Consider the following 15,985-nt stretch of genomic DNA (forward strand, 5'->3'; position numbering starts at 1 on the left):
TAAATCAAATTTGATGATGTCAAAGTTTTATTGCAAACAAGAAGATAAAACACCACGTGAAATTCCTCGAAAGCATTGTTGATGTGAACACACCTTATATCTCCCACCTTCTGTTGTCTTGACGAGGGCGTCATGACATCACAAAGACTGGATTATATATATACACCATTGTGAACTGGCTACAAAGGGGAAACATTGTTACCTTTCAATTTCTATTGTTCTCTTTGCAGCAACATATTTGAAGCCAGAATTTATTGGAAGAGTTCAAAGGGCATGGGATATCTGTGCTAAACACCCAACAATCTGAGAGGACAGTGCCATCCATGATAAATCTGCACTGACATTTTAACAACTGTCCATGAAGCAAATAAAGTTTGGATACTTTTCACACAAATTGTCATTACCATTGCAATTGAATTACTAACATTTGCCCCAAAACAAAATTTCAATAAAAAAAAGTGAATATACAAATATTAATTGCTTTTAAACTAACATTTAATGTTTGTTCTCATTAGCTTTTCTTTAAACTAATTAAACTTCTTAACTTCTTGTCAGAGACTAACATGCCAAGCAGTAATAAAGCCAGCTGTTTAAAGCTGCATCGACCCGGGTTCGATTTCCCAACATTCTGTGCTTTTCGCAACTGTCGATTATAGAATTTTTTTTCTTTCCCAATTTGACAACTTCTTATCATACAAACATATAATTAGTTTCCCTGTTGACACCCATAGACTCACTTCAGGTAAACAAAACTACAGGTACCACTGACCTTTGTAATAGTCGTAAACATCATCATTAAAGCTCCGCTTCATCACTTAACAATATCGCACCATTAAGCTTCACATGTACACGAGTCTGCCAAACTTCAATGCAATAGAATCTGTACTGGTTGGTCATTCACTTCTACTCCTTCATCTCAATAACCAAGGATGGTTTTGAATAATATTTTCTTTAATACATCTATTATGCCAATCCTTTATATGGCTCTCCTGGGTACGAAAATAGAACTGAAGTATATTAACCTGATTTCTTAACACATTTCCATTGATTAGGTATATATCTGGAGAAAGTATTCACCAGACTACCTAGCAATGGTAACAACAATCAATAAACACTGATCCATCATCATTAATATCAACATTGATCAATCAGTCGGTGAACAAAGTGTGTGATATGTTCTTATATCTACTGCTTTGCTAAGGGAGTAAGGGACCAGTCATTTATCATTGAGATCCCCTGAGAAAATACATCTTATTAAGAGTTTTATCCCCCCCCCCCCCCCCCCCTAATAATGACAATCTTGGGAAGATAAGGGGTAATGATTATCATGGACATAATCTTCAGCAAGGCATCTTTAATCTGTCCATTTTGAAGTCAATATATGATGCATGTTTGGCTTTAGATAACTACTTTGTAATGTTGATCATACAAGTCCTGAATAAAATGAACAAGCATTTGTCAAGTAACATACTTTAGAGGGCATCTTATCTTAATAGTTCTCTCATCGATAAACATTAAGAGCCCCATAACAAATCAGCTCCCTATAAACATGCCTGTCACCGTCTTCACAGTTCAAGGGAAGCAACTCTGATATACCTAATTGTTTGCCTCTTCAGCTTTGATTGTTTGAATAGGCAGGCATGGTAACAATCATTTATTTATACCGTGTTCGACGTAATAAGCTCCCAGGGCGTTCTCAAAATTAGAAATAAGGGGCTCTTATTAAAAAAACAGAGTTGAAAGATCGTAAATTTCGAGGTTTATGCTGATAGCCTGAAATGATACAAAATGAAAAGTCTGTGCATATTATACACGACAGATACATTTTCCAGAATTTAATTGCCCATAAATAAGGGTACATATAACACACGAGTGTGTATTATAAACAAATAAATAAGTGTACATTGATCAATCGGAAGGGGTACTACTTGGATTGTTCACTAGCCAACATAATAGCAAATATTGCTGTGGGCGCTTATTACAGCGGGGCGCCTATTACGTCCAATATGGTACTACCCGTCCCTTGATTATGATGATGAAACAATTTGATAAAACAATCCTTTTTGTATGTCAAAGTTACCTTATGTTGTCAACATGTTAAAGAGCCTTGTTACTGTAACTGATACCACATAAAACATCACGTCCATGTCTAAACCTGAGAAAGGTTTACCCACATAAAAAAGTACTACTCATGTGTTTAGTGCTGAACTTGTCTTGTTGTAAATTATCTGATTGTAACCCATCCCAGCTGAACAAACAATTTCTCCAATGAAGTGTGGCAGTATATTCATACTTATATTTCTGCTTAATGCCACACTCAGCCATATTCTGGCCCTTCGCTGGCAACCAGGACCCACTTGCACAAAGAATGATGAACACCTTTCGGTGCTCAGATCTTCCCACAATGTCTGGAAGGTGTTCTAACATAGGTCCCCAGCAACATACGCTTGTCTCCGTGTGTGGATTCCAGATAAGAATGTTGGTCCCCAGCAACATACGCTTGTCTCCGTGTGGGGATTCCAGATAAGAATGTGGGTCCCCAGCAACATACGCTTGTCTCCATGTGTGGATTCCAGATAAGAATGTTGGTCCCCAGCAACATACGCTTGTCTCCGTGTGGGGATTCCAGATAAGAATGTAGGTCCCCAGCAACATACGCTTGTCTCCGTGTGGGGATTCCAGATAAGAATGTGGGTCCCCTGCAACATACGCTTGTCTCCGTGTGGGGATTCCAGATAAGAATGTTGGTCCCCAGCAACATACGCTTGTCTCCGTGTGGGGATTCCAGATAAGAATGTGGGTCCCCAGCAACATACGCTTGTCTCCGTGTGGGGATTCCAGATAAGAATGTGGGTCCCCAGCAACATACGCTTGTCTCCGTGTGGGGATTCCAGATAAGAATGTGGGTTCCCAGCAACATAAGCTTGTCTCCGTGTGGGGATTCCAGATAAGAATATGGGTCCCCAGCAACATACGCTTGTCTCCGTGTGGGGATTCCAGATAAGAATGTAGGTCCCCAGCAACATACGCTTGTCTCCGTGTGGGGATTCCAGATAAGAATATGGGTCCCCAGCAACATACGCTTGTCTCCGTGTGGGGATTCCAGATAAGAATATGGGTCCCCAGCAACATACGCTTGTCTCCGTGTGGGGATTCCAGATAAGAATATGGGTCCCCAGCAACATACGCTTGTCTCCGTGTGGGGATTCCAGATAAGAATATGGGTACACACACCTCACACACAAACACTAACACCTCACAAACACACACACCTCACACATACTTCACACACACTACACCTCACACACAAACACTAACACCTCACAAAAACACATACCTCATACACACACATACACGCACGCACGCACGCACACACACACAAAAACACACACAACAAAGGAGCAAGGTTAGGTTTCAGTTTCTAATCAAATTATCTTTTATCTTTATTAAATGTAATTTCAGAGGACAAGGAAATATTTTTCAACATAAAACCTAATTGTTTAGAATCCTTGTGAACAACCCAATTTAATACATTGGCCAAGCTGACTTTGAAGGAAATGTCACTAAATAGGATTGTTTTTGAAATACAATTTACAAAACTAGACAAGCCGGCAAACTCGCCACACAAACTTCTAAGAGACGCACTTTGTCAAATTACTTAATTGAGGAAAGAATTACGGGAGCTCGCCACAAGATTGTCTGTCAGCCTCGTGTGCGTCCAGACGGTGCGGCATGTAATGGCGGATGAGCGTTGAGTAATATAGACACTAACATAATCAGCCAGTCAAACATGATCAAGTACGATCAATAATCAGTTCTCCTTATACCACTCATTAGAAGACCACATCCCCTTCATAAGGCTCCATCAAGGATGCAAAAATTCTATACCCCAATTTTGTAATTATGGATAAAATACGCAAATGGCTCAAACTGAACTGACATATTCAAAATTTTTATCAGTGAGACATTTCCTTGCATATCAACCATTTTCTCCTGAGAGACTTTTTGACAACCAGCATCAAGATCATCTAGTGAATAAAAGCACTGTAACTATGGAAACAGCAAAAAAGACATTAAGGACATATTTTTCCGAGTCTCCTATCAACAATGAAAATGTTTTAATGTCAACTAAAAGTTGAATCTCCAGTGTTTAGTGGTGAGAGGGAACACAGCGTGATGATTGCCCCTTCTTCCTGCACAGTAAATGTCCTCAGACAAACTCAAGTCTGATTACCTCATGGAAATACTAGGGATAACCATATGCAAAGAGCGCAGCATCTGGCTCCTGGCTCTAGTAGTGAAGGAAAAGTATACATATGAAATAAGATTGCCCAACTTCTCAGATTTATGGCGACCATCAATTACCTGCTACGACACAGATGACGCCCCAGTGTCAAATAAATCTATAAATAGATCCTATGCAATCCTTTGTTGGATGGTCCCGGTTTTGACGTACATTCTTTGTTAATCAGAGAATATGTTGAAAGGTCAGTGGTTTTGAAATACAATCATACAACTCAGGATAGTAAATATTATGAAGTGCATTCATTTTATGATAGCAAATTCCAATGAAGTCAATTCTAACTGGTTTACACTGCTGCATGCAAACAGTCTGTGGTACTTGGAGAAAACAGTGTCTAAATAGTACAAGCAAGGGTGCAGCTTTTTTTAAAAGGAGAGTAAAATAGAAAAAAATGTGAGCATATAATTCGGTGAACAATTTCTGTTTGTTCACCAAATATTAGTCAATTCATTGTTATTTTTTGTTGAAACATGATTAGCATGTTCCGAAGATGTTAGTGTGTAGCACTGGAACCGAGTATGGACTGTGATGTGATGTGATGTGATGTGATGTGATGTGATGTGATGTGATGTGATGTGATGTGATGTGATGTGATGTGATGTGATGTGATGTGATGTGATGTGATGTGATGTGATGTGATGTGATGTGATGGGTTGTAATGCGATGAGATGTGACATGACAGCTCGAAGACACCTGCCACTTTAAGGGGAGTTATTCCACCTACAATGGGGGCGGTCGGGTAGCCTATTGGTTAAAGCGTTCGCTCGTCACGCCGAAGACCCGGGTTCGATTCCCAAAATGGGTACAATGTGTGAAGCCCATTTCTGGTGTCCCTCCGCCCTGGTATTGCTGGAATATTGCTAAAAGCGGCGTAAAACCAAACTCACTAACTCATTCCACCTACAATGACATGAAACTCTCCCAACCAGATCTTATATCCAACAAATGATCAAACTATTAATGGGTTAAGGAGCTCATGCATACACTATCAGTACTGTACAATTCAATTCCCAAGGAAGAGAATTTATAGATGTCAACTTCTTTGATGAGCGAGAAAGCATAATAAAGAAGTTGACATCCATTTCCTTCTCTTCCTTATGTGAATCACTTCTAAATGCCTTTCGGGGCGGTCGGGTAGCCTAGTGGTTAAAGCGTTCACTCGTCACGCTGAAGACCTGGGTTCGATTCCCGACATGGGTTTCAATGTGTGAAGTCCATTTGTGGTGTCCCCCGCCGTGATATTGCTGGAATATTGCTAAAAGTGGCGTAAAACCATACTCACTCACTCACTCTAAATGCCTTTCAAAGACTTAATTCAATTCCTACCAGATACAGAGTCTTATACAGTGCTGGGACGATACGCCAACTGTGGGATCCAGTAGTATCACAATACCTTGCTCATGATGAGATACGTATCACGATATTTGCATGTGCTCTTATCTGTGGTGCGTTAGCCATCTTTCTCAAAGACAGGATGGCCAAATACCTGGCACACTAACAATTTACAGTTAGCAGTGTCAAGTATGGCGCAATAGATGAAAATATTCATATTTTCACCACTTACTTACTAACTAGTGTTTGGTATGACAGTTATTAAAGCAAGTGTAAGAATCAATATTTTTTACTTGGTGTGTGACTGTGATGGATAGTTGAATTACGTGATATATTGTTTAATGACAAAAACTCACTATAGCTCTGTGGTTACACTGCAAGTCATTAATGTTCGCATTTCTTTCTGACGAGGCACACATTACTTTTGACTTTTTCATATATACACTGAACAAAATAGAGTTGAGGATCATTAATATTTTGGGGGGTATTTTTATGAAATAATGCCTTATTTTTTTTGTTCAGTATAGTAAAACAATTCTCGAGACATCGTGTTCTAGATTCTCCAGTAGTCCAGACAACTCACTAGTTTTGACAGACAACCAGCTCTAGCACATAAATATATGACTTCACCTCATCCATCTGTCTACTCAGCTTCTGGTTAAATATATGGTAGTATTCTGGTCACAGGCACTCTTCTATCAGACACCTGACTGGAATTGCAGCCGGTACAGCAACCAGTAATTCAATGTCGTGAATGTAACAAAAAGATACTCCAGTACAGTTGCTGCCTCCCACTGCGGAGCAGGCTGTATGTAACGGTTACACTGTCAAAATAGAACTGTAGATAATTCAGACCCAGCCATGACAACAGTTCCATATCTTCACATGCTGGTGACAAATGGATTTGGGGGCCAGTCAATATAATGATAACAGATAGCAAACCCTGTAAAAATGGCAAATTTCTACTTATGATGCCTTAACTATTGGGCAGTTTGGCAAGGACTACAAGACTAGTGTTAATTTCTTATGTTGGAATGTTGTTTATGCCATGGTCAGCTATATTCCAGCTATATCACGGTTACTTGTAATCAATGGAGTCTGGACCAGGCCAACCATTGGAGCATCGACCCATGTCACTGGGGCATGAAGAGTGAGTGAGTGAGTGAGTGAGTGAGTGAGTGAGTGAGTGAGTGAGTGAGTGAGTGAGTTGGGTTTAACACCGCTTTTAACAGTATTACAGTTATATCATGGCATGTCAGCTCAATGTGGGAGGAAAGCCTTAAGTGATGCAGGTCTCGATTTACCACTTCAGTGAAACCATCGAACACGGGTATGGTGCTGACAAACATAATTTGGGCGAACCGGGATTCGGACCCTCAATCATAGGTTTCTGACGCCGCCAAGGGATACAACTCTGCACAGCGAATCATGGTGCCTTAGAAGACTGGGCTCATCCTGGCTATCCAACTAAGACACAATTTCAGACAAGCAATACAGTGCGGGAACCTGTTCTTACCCAGGGAACAAAGTTCACAAAATACTTGCCCACTTGCCCCAAGCAATCTGCTCCTTATTTAAGGTATTCTTTGGAGAGGAGAAATTTCGCATTTTTAACAGTGGGCCCACTCATGTTATTGTTATTACTGCAGTATTTACTTAGTGTGAGTAGGGTTTATGTCACTTTTAGCAATATTACAGCAATATCACATCGAAGAACACCCTAAATGGGCTTCACACAATGTACCCATAACAGGAATTGGACCCAGGTCTTGGGCGTGATGAGCCAACGCGTTACCCAAAGTTTAAGAACCGCCCCAATTGCTGATTAGTCGTTTTTCTGATTACCCTCCTCTCCATGATGCTCTCTGGACGACAAAATCCCCAGGTGTATTAAATATGGAGATCTGAGTCCCAATTTACTTAAGAAGATCATCTCATCTCTCATTGGCTGCAAGAAAGTCTACGCCAAACAACTCCATGTCCACACCTCATCATTCGCGTCTCACACAAGCAGCAAAAGTTGTCTAAACACCACTGTTAGGTTTCCCAGTCACATCCAACCATCTCACAGTCCTCTCCTGCCCTCAAACATCCCCATCTTCAATGCATACCAACAGCAAATGTCACAGCCTGGCGACAACACACTGACAAAATGAGGGAAGTAATGTGACAATCAAGACTGACAATGCCATCAATTGTCTCAAAACAAACAAGGAAGATAGAACAGTTTACACGAAGCATATTTTTTTCCATGTTGTATTAAGACGCCTCTTCAATTCCCTGGAGAAAACTGCCCCTGACAGTAGTCTCTTGTTGTTTGTGGATGAGGATTACTATGATCAAAGACAGTGGTTTTCATTCCATGAGACATCAACGTGATGAATTGTGTTTGACTTTTAATAGCTCAGATTGTTATGTTGAGTTTGTGGTGATTGCTAGTGATCAAAGTAGACACTGATGTTGAAGTAGCAGATAATCTTGCTGACATTTACCATTGCCATATGAAAAATGAATTTTGGTGAACAAACTTAAAGTACACAGCATTTAAATCCAAGCTTGTTTGTTTGTTTATTTGTTGTTCAACGCCGCACTCAGCAATATTCCAGCTATATGATGGCAGTCTGTAAATAATCGAGTCTGGAACACGCCATTCGGATACGATGACATGCATCAACCAAGTCAGTGAGCCTGACCACCCGATCCTGTTAGTCACCTCTTACAACAAGCATAGTCGCCTTTTACGGCAAGCAGACAATCTGGACCAGACAATCCAGTGATTGAGAAGCTGAACCACACATTCACCAATGATAAACTGGCAATTAGGTCTCACCACCTTTTTCTCTTGTTTTATTCCCCCACAAAAATTCTGAGAATAGAAAAATAACAAAAAATGATTTGGAAATTCTTTGGGGCATAATTTTCACCGCTAGTTGCCTTTTGCGCACAATGGAATCTGTTTTGTTGATAATTGAGACTTGTTCTTTGTTAACATTTATCATGTTCATGTCAACAAGTTTGTTTAGGTAGGAACAGGAATTATTATAACCATAACCTTATTCCAAAGGACTTTACAATGTCCAGAGAATTATCCTTTTTCTGATCGGTACTTTTACCATAGTAATGACGGCCTTAATCTGAGGCGGCTTCTTTGTTATTGAATAACGCAGTCAGCAATATTCCAGCTGTATCATGGCAACCTGTAAATGTTCAAGCCTGGGACAGACAAACCACACTTCTGGAGTACAATAACATGCAATGAACTGAGTCACTAAGCCTGACAACCCATCCCATGTAGTCCCTTCTTTTGACAAGCAAGGGACGAGGGTGCCGTTGTACAAAACGATCTTAGCCCTAAGGTGATCGGAACTCCCATACCTTAACATAGGCTTATGATAATCTTAGCGCTAAGATGGCTTGGGGAAGTGGGACCTGTTCTAACCAAAGTCCCATCCTTCCCGTCATGACAGTGACGCCAAGACCCGTCCCATCCTTCCCATGATGACAGTGACACCAAGACCCGTCCCATCCTTCCCATGGTGACAGTGACACCAAGACCCGTCCTATCCTTCCCATGGTGACAGTGACGCCAAGACACGTCCCATCCTTCCCATGGTGACAGTGATGCCAAGAACCGTCCCATCCTTCCCATGATGACAGTGACGCCCAGACCCGTCCCATCCTTCCCATGGTGACAGTGAAGCCAAGACCCGTCCCATCCTTCCCATGATGACAGTGACGCCAAGACCCATCCCATCCTTCCCATGGTGACAGTGACGCCAAGACCCGTCCCATCCTTCCAATGATGACAGTGATGTCAAGACCCGTCCCATCCTTCCCATGATGACAGTGAAGCCAAGACCCGTCCCATCCTTCCCATGGTGACAGTGACACCAAGACCCACCCCATCCTTCCCATGGTGACAGTGACACCAAGACCCACCCCATCCTTCCCATGATGACAGTGATGCCAAGACCCACCCCATCCTTCCCATGATGACAGAGACGTCAAGACCCACCCCATCCTTCCCATGATGACAGAGACGTCAAGACCCGTCCCATCCTTCCCATTGAGACAGTGACGTCAAGACCCATCCCATCCTTCCCATGATGACAGAGACGTCAAGACCCATCCCATCCTTCCCATGACGACAGAGACGTCAAGACCTGTCCCATCCTTCCCATGATGACAGTGACGCCAAGATCATTACTTCATCATTCTCATACAGTTTTAATCTTGTGCAGTCACTGTCATTCGTAATGTATCGTAGTTTCTCCTTTAAGATCCTTGCCTTTGAAAACTCTCACTAGCCTCTACACCCTTACTAGCCTCTAGTGTCACTGACCCGTGAAGATACTGGGTATGTATTCATAGACTGGTATAAATTTTACTAGACTTGACTTCGGAAATGTTGCTAAAATAGCAGACTGATATGCTGGATATAACTAGACAGAAAGAATTATATTTTGTAAAATGGTAATGATGTGGCAGAATTTTCTCTCTAAAATCTTGTAAATGTCCAAATGGCATTTGCCTCCAGCGAAATCATTGAAGATGTAGAATGCATTATTGTGGCTGTGTACCTCAGTGTTATCTTTATTTGAGTGAGTGCGGGGGCACGTTAGTGGCTTTACCTGGTTGGGATGACGGGAGACCTATTGAGGGGACACTACAAGTTGTATATCTATAAAGGGACTGTAGCCCTAGTCGGAGTCTAGCCCGAGGAGTGAGAGCTATTCAACTAGACTACTCCCCTTGGAGAAGTTGGCTAATAGATCTGTGCGACTTCAATGAATAATGGATACATAGTTAGATATTTTGTTAATGTCACAGGGGCATGGGTGGCCAAGTGATCTTATCGTGCCGCAATTTGCTGTGCAGAGTTGCATCCCTTGGGCATGTCAGCAATCTGACTGTGGGTTTAGATCCCGGTTCTCCCTGATTATGTTTTTAGGTTTGTCAGCACTACAACTAAACCAAAGTGGTAAGCATCTGAGACCTGCATCACTTTGGGCTTTCCTCCACCATCAAGCTGTCATGCCATGATATAACTGGAATATTGCTTAATGTGGCGTTAAATCCCAACTCACTCACTCACTGTAAAAGTCAATGTCCTTTAGGGCTGTTACGATTCACTAGCGTATTCGGTGAATCAACCGTAAGTCCGTTACCTTTCATGAATTGAATTCGTTATTCATGGCCACTAGAATCGAATATTTATGAATATGCTATCATGTATATTTACATACCCTGTACCTAAAAATATCCATAACAACATATTATATGCATGGATTTCTTTCAATGACAACACTCTTATAATATTTAATTTGATAGTATTGTTTTCACTGGTCAATTGTCGCATTTGAGCAGATACTAGTACCTGGATAAGTGCAGTATATAAATGTATAATTTATTAATAATTAACAAACCATGTCAAATAAATTATGATGTTATTGTTTCACTGAATATAATAAATAATACATAAACTGCTGACTTGTTATTGTAATTGTGAATTAATATTCGTATTCGTTACCCTATATTCGTGATATGAATTGTATTCGCCTCATAGTGTATTCGTTTCAGCCATAATGTCCTTACACTTAAACAATATCACACTGAGGTGAAACTAGAGCCTAGTTAAGTGAAGGCGTTCAAAGGTGACACTAGAGGCTAGTAAGGGTGTTTAATAGTGACACTAGAGGCTAGTGAGGGTGTTCAAAGGTGACACTAGAGGCTAGCGAGGGTGTTCAAAGGTGAAACTAGAGCCTAGTTAAGTGAAGGCGCTCAAAGGTGACACTAGAGGCTAGTAAGGGTGTTTAATAGTGACACTAGAGGCTAGTGAGGGTGTTCAAAGGTGACACTAGAGGCTAGTGAGGGTGTTCAAAGGTGACACTAGAGGCTTGTGAGGGTGTTCAATAGTGACACTAGAGGCTAGTAAGGGTGTTCAATAGTGACACTAGAGGCTAGTTAGGGTATTCAAAGGTGACACTAGAGGCTAGTGAGGGTGTTCAAAGGTGACACTAGAGGCTAGTGAGGGTGTTCAAAGGTGACACTAGAGGCTAGTGAGGGTGTTCAATAGTGGAACAAGAGGCTAGTGAGGGTGTTCAAAGGTGACACTAGAGGCTAGTGAGGGTTTTCAATAGTGGAACAAGAGGCTAGTGAGGTTGACTCGTCACTGTTCAAAGTTGACACCAGAGGCGAGTGAAACTAGGTTGATTGATTGTTTGTTTGTTGTTTAACACCGCACTCAGCAATATTCCAGCTATATGTCGGTGGTCTGTAAATAATCGCGTCCGGACCAGACAATCCAGTGATTGACATCATAAGCATCGATCCACGCAGTTGGGATCGATGACATGCATCAACCAAGTCAGCGAGCCTGACCACCCGATCCCGTTAGACGCCTCTTATGACAAGTATAGTCACCTTTTACATCAAGCATGGGTTGCCGAAGAATTTCTAGTCTAGTCTATATACTAAGTCTATATACTAATATATTCTAGTCTACATACTAAGACACTGTTTGGGCAAGTAGACTCAAAGTATTTGTCACAGACTGATTCCAACTTTACCAACTAGTCCGAAGCCCGACTCCAGCAAAATTCTGTTCGGTCCAGTGAGTTATAGTAATATTAATATTATTCCACATGACAAAACTAAACTCTACTTAAAATTATGCTTCGAGTCATGTTCGGTCAAGTTGACTCAAAACCACTGTTTCGGGCTTAGACTGAGCATTGGCGGTATATTTCCAGACAGTCTCCAGCCCCGCACTGTGGCTAGCCTACTGGAAGACATGTAATATACATACTGGGCGAACATCACTGAAGAACGTCCTTGATGCCGCTTTGATAGTTCTTCACGTCTGTCATAACATGCAAATATTGTATATGTTGTGCACAAGGGACAGTTTAGGACAGATCAATACACATATATCAAGAACACCCATCCCAACATGAAACAGTCTGAGCCAGCCCGCATATAGACTGGTAACATGGACAACAAGTATTTGTCACAGAGTGACGAAATATCCCCCGCCATATACACCATAGTACCAAATATGAAGACAATCCAGCGATTAGTTCTTGAGATATTGTGGCAACACCGTTTTCCAACTCCAAAAACAGATTTGCCTGCTGTGACCTTGAAAATGGGGTCAAGGTCACCAAATCTGACAGGTGTCTGCGGTGTCTGTATATACACCATAGTTCCAAATATGAAGACAATCGAGAGGTTTAGTTCTTGAGATATCGCGGCAACACCGTTTTCCAACTCTAAAAGCAGATTTGCCTGCTGTGACCTTGAAAATGGGATCAAGGTCACCAAAACCGACTGGTGTCTGCGGAGTCTGTATATACACTATAGTTCCAAATATGAAGACAATCCAGTATTTAGTTCTTGAGATATCGCGGCAACACCGTTTTCCAACTCCAAAAGCAGATTTGCCTGCTGTGACCTTGAAAATGGGGTCAAGGTCACCAAAACCGACTGGTGTCTGCGGTGTCTGTATATACACCATAGTTCCAAATATGAAGACAATCCAGTGTTTAGTTCTTGAGATATCGCGGCAACACCGTTTTCCAACTCTAAAAGCAGATTTGTCTGCTGTGACCTTGAAAATGGGATCAAGGTCACCAAAACCGACTGGTGTCTGCGGAGTCTGTATATACACCATAGTTCCAAATATGAAGACAATCCAGTGTTTAGTTCTTGAGATATCGCGGCAACACCGTTTTCCAACTCTAAAAGCAGATTTGTCTGCTGTGACCTTGAAAATGGGATCAAGGTCACCAAAACCGACTGGTGTCTGCGGAGTCTGTATATACACCATAGTTCCAAATATGAAGACAATCCAGTGTTTAGTTCTTGAGATATCGCGGCAACACCGTTTTCCAACTCTAAAAGCAGATTTGTCTGCTGTGACCTTGAAAATGGGATCAAGGTCACCAAAACCGACTGGTGTCTGCGGAGTCTGTATATACACCATAGTTCCAAATATGAAGACAATCCAGTGTTTAGTTCTTGAGATATCGCGGCAACAAACAGGTGGGACGTACGGACGTACGGACAGACGTACGGACGGTCGTGAATACTATATCCCCCGCTTCGCGCTTTCGCGTGGCGGGGGATAATGATGGAGTTCCATCAGGGCTACAAACAAGAGAGGGCAGTGTTCTTTTCACACAATATTGTGCGACCAAATAAAGGGTGCATGGTTATTTATCATCCAAAACTGGCTCCCACAAGAGATATGGCTTGGATGAGATCAAGCGATATCTACATTGTATATATCGGTGCAATGGAATTGCATCACAATGCTTTGCAGACCATTGTGACATCATTCGTTACCATGACATCACAATCAAATGACATCACTAATGGCTCTGCTACTGAAGCTGTTAGGAGTACTTTTTACACTAAAGGCACTGCCTATTACTGTCTACAAACTGAAAAAGTTGGAAGAATGATGTAAATAAAATCTCATCCTCGTGTCTTTTTATATCAAATAGATCAACACTCGTTGATAAAAGTGGAAAGTCTCAGAGTTTTTCCACTCTTATCAACTCGTGTTGATATATTTGATATAAAAAGACATGAGGGTGAGATTCTCTATATCCAAAAACTAAAATACATTTTTGATTGTGCTTTGGACTATTGACTGTAATTACACACTAAGTATCCTTCGTCAAAATCAGAAGTAAACACGTTGCAGCAACTTGAATACATTCATCATTTATCTTAACATTGGAAGTTAGCATTCAGTAACAACAGGTTAAGGGATGTGTTCTGAATAAATTGACCATTACAATGTAATATCTTTTGATTGGCTGGTTCAGTTACAAGGCCAAGTCGGCTTTAAGCTTTCATTCTTCAGTCTTGTATCTCCGTCGGATGTGGCCATCAGCTTGTTGTGGCGTTTGAGAAATGAATGCAGACAAAGAGGCCAAGTTTATTGAATTGTATATTTGTATGTCGCCTGGTTGCATCAACATTCTTAAAAAGGTAGAGGTCAATGGGCTCCACTTTTACAGAGTTGGAAATGATTTGTTTGTTTGTTTGTTTGTTGTTTAAGGCCTCTCTCAGCAATATTCCAGCAATATGATGGCAGTCTGTAAATGACAGAGTCTGGACCAGACAATCCAGTGATTGATGTCATGAGCATCAATCCATGCAATTGGGATATGATGACAACCAAGTCAGCAAGCCTGACCACCCAATCCCGTTAGTCGCCTCTTACAACAACCATAGTCGCCTCCTACAGCAAGCATGGGCTGCTACGGACCTATTCTAACCTATTTCGGGGAATTTCTGAAATGAACACTGAAGAGGGTCCAGACTGGGTATACTGTTCAGTGTAAAATAAACGTATGAGTCAAATTTTTATCATAAAAGATTGATGTAAAGTGTTCATAGCAAACTGCTTAGTGTAAATTAAAACTTTACTGTTCATCGTAATCAGTCAGTGTTTGGTATTAGCAAAACACGAATTCCAGTCATGAAACGAACGCAGAACTAGCTCTTCCCATGTGTCCCCACTGACGATCCGCCTAGAGATGAGTCCACATTTTAGATTCAACTTGACAGCTTGTACAGTATTGCCAATATTTTCCTACTAACTTGTGACCTCTCCCATCAGGAGCCTCAAACAACACAGTCTGTGCGTGATTCTTGTCAGGTACACACATACTCCGTCTTTTTCATCATCTTCTGACTGAAGAACTTCACAGATAGAGAAAAATAAATACAATTGGGACAATTGAATCTGGCTACCAGTTGATATGTAACATGTCACCATCGAACAAACCAATACACAGATCAGCAATCTGATAAGGCCACTGGAGAGGTCATCAATGCTGTTCTTTCAGAACAAACCAATACACAGATCAGCAATCTGATAAGGCCACTGGAGAGGTCATCAATGCTGTTCTTTCAGAACAAACCAATACACAGATCAGCAATCTGATAAGGCCACTGGAAAGGTCATCAATGTTGTTCTTTCAGAACAAGAAAAATTTCCTTCTTCTAACATTGAAATATTTTTTAAAGCATTTTTTCATACAGAACATATTGATGATAGATGCATTTTGGAATTACTGTAGTCTGTCATACAGAAAACTACTAGCAGGTCAATAGTACTTCAGCAAATCTAGATTCATAGGCTCTTTTCTATTTTGTATTAACACATTGAACTAAAAAAACATATTATATTTTCATCTCAGAGACTAAATGTTAGTCTAGAATTATTATAAGGTGGTTGATTGACAGGAGAATTTGTATTATGCGGTTTGGTAAACACAGTGCTGGAGAAACAGATCGGTGACTATTTCGTTCAGGACAGTCAGAAAGATTAAC

General features: G+C 41.1%; 1 protein-coding gene across 2 annotated transcripts in view; it reads right to left on the reverse strand.

Moving 5' to 3' along the window:
* The window catches only part of LOC124116470 (tensin-4-like), a 181,005-nt gene that overhangs the window by 134,447 nt on the left and 30,573 nt on the right, over nucleotides 1-15,985 (reverse strand). The gene's annotated exons all lie outside the window — the stretch shown is intronic.

Source organism: Haliotis rufescens, unplaced genomic scaffold (genome assembly GCF_023055435.1).
Source record: "Haliotis rufescens isolate VD_foot unplaced genomic scaffold, xgHalRufe1.0.p SCAF_42, whole genome shotgun sequence".
NCBI lineage: Eukaryota > Metazoa > Mollusca > Gastropoda > Lepetellida > Haliotidae > Haliotis > Haliotis rufescens.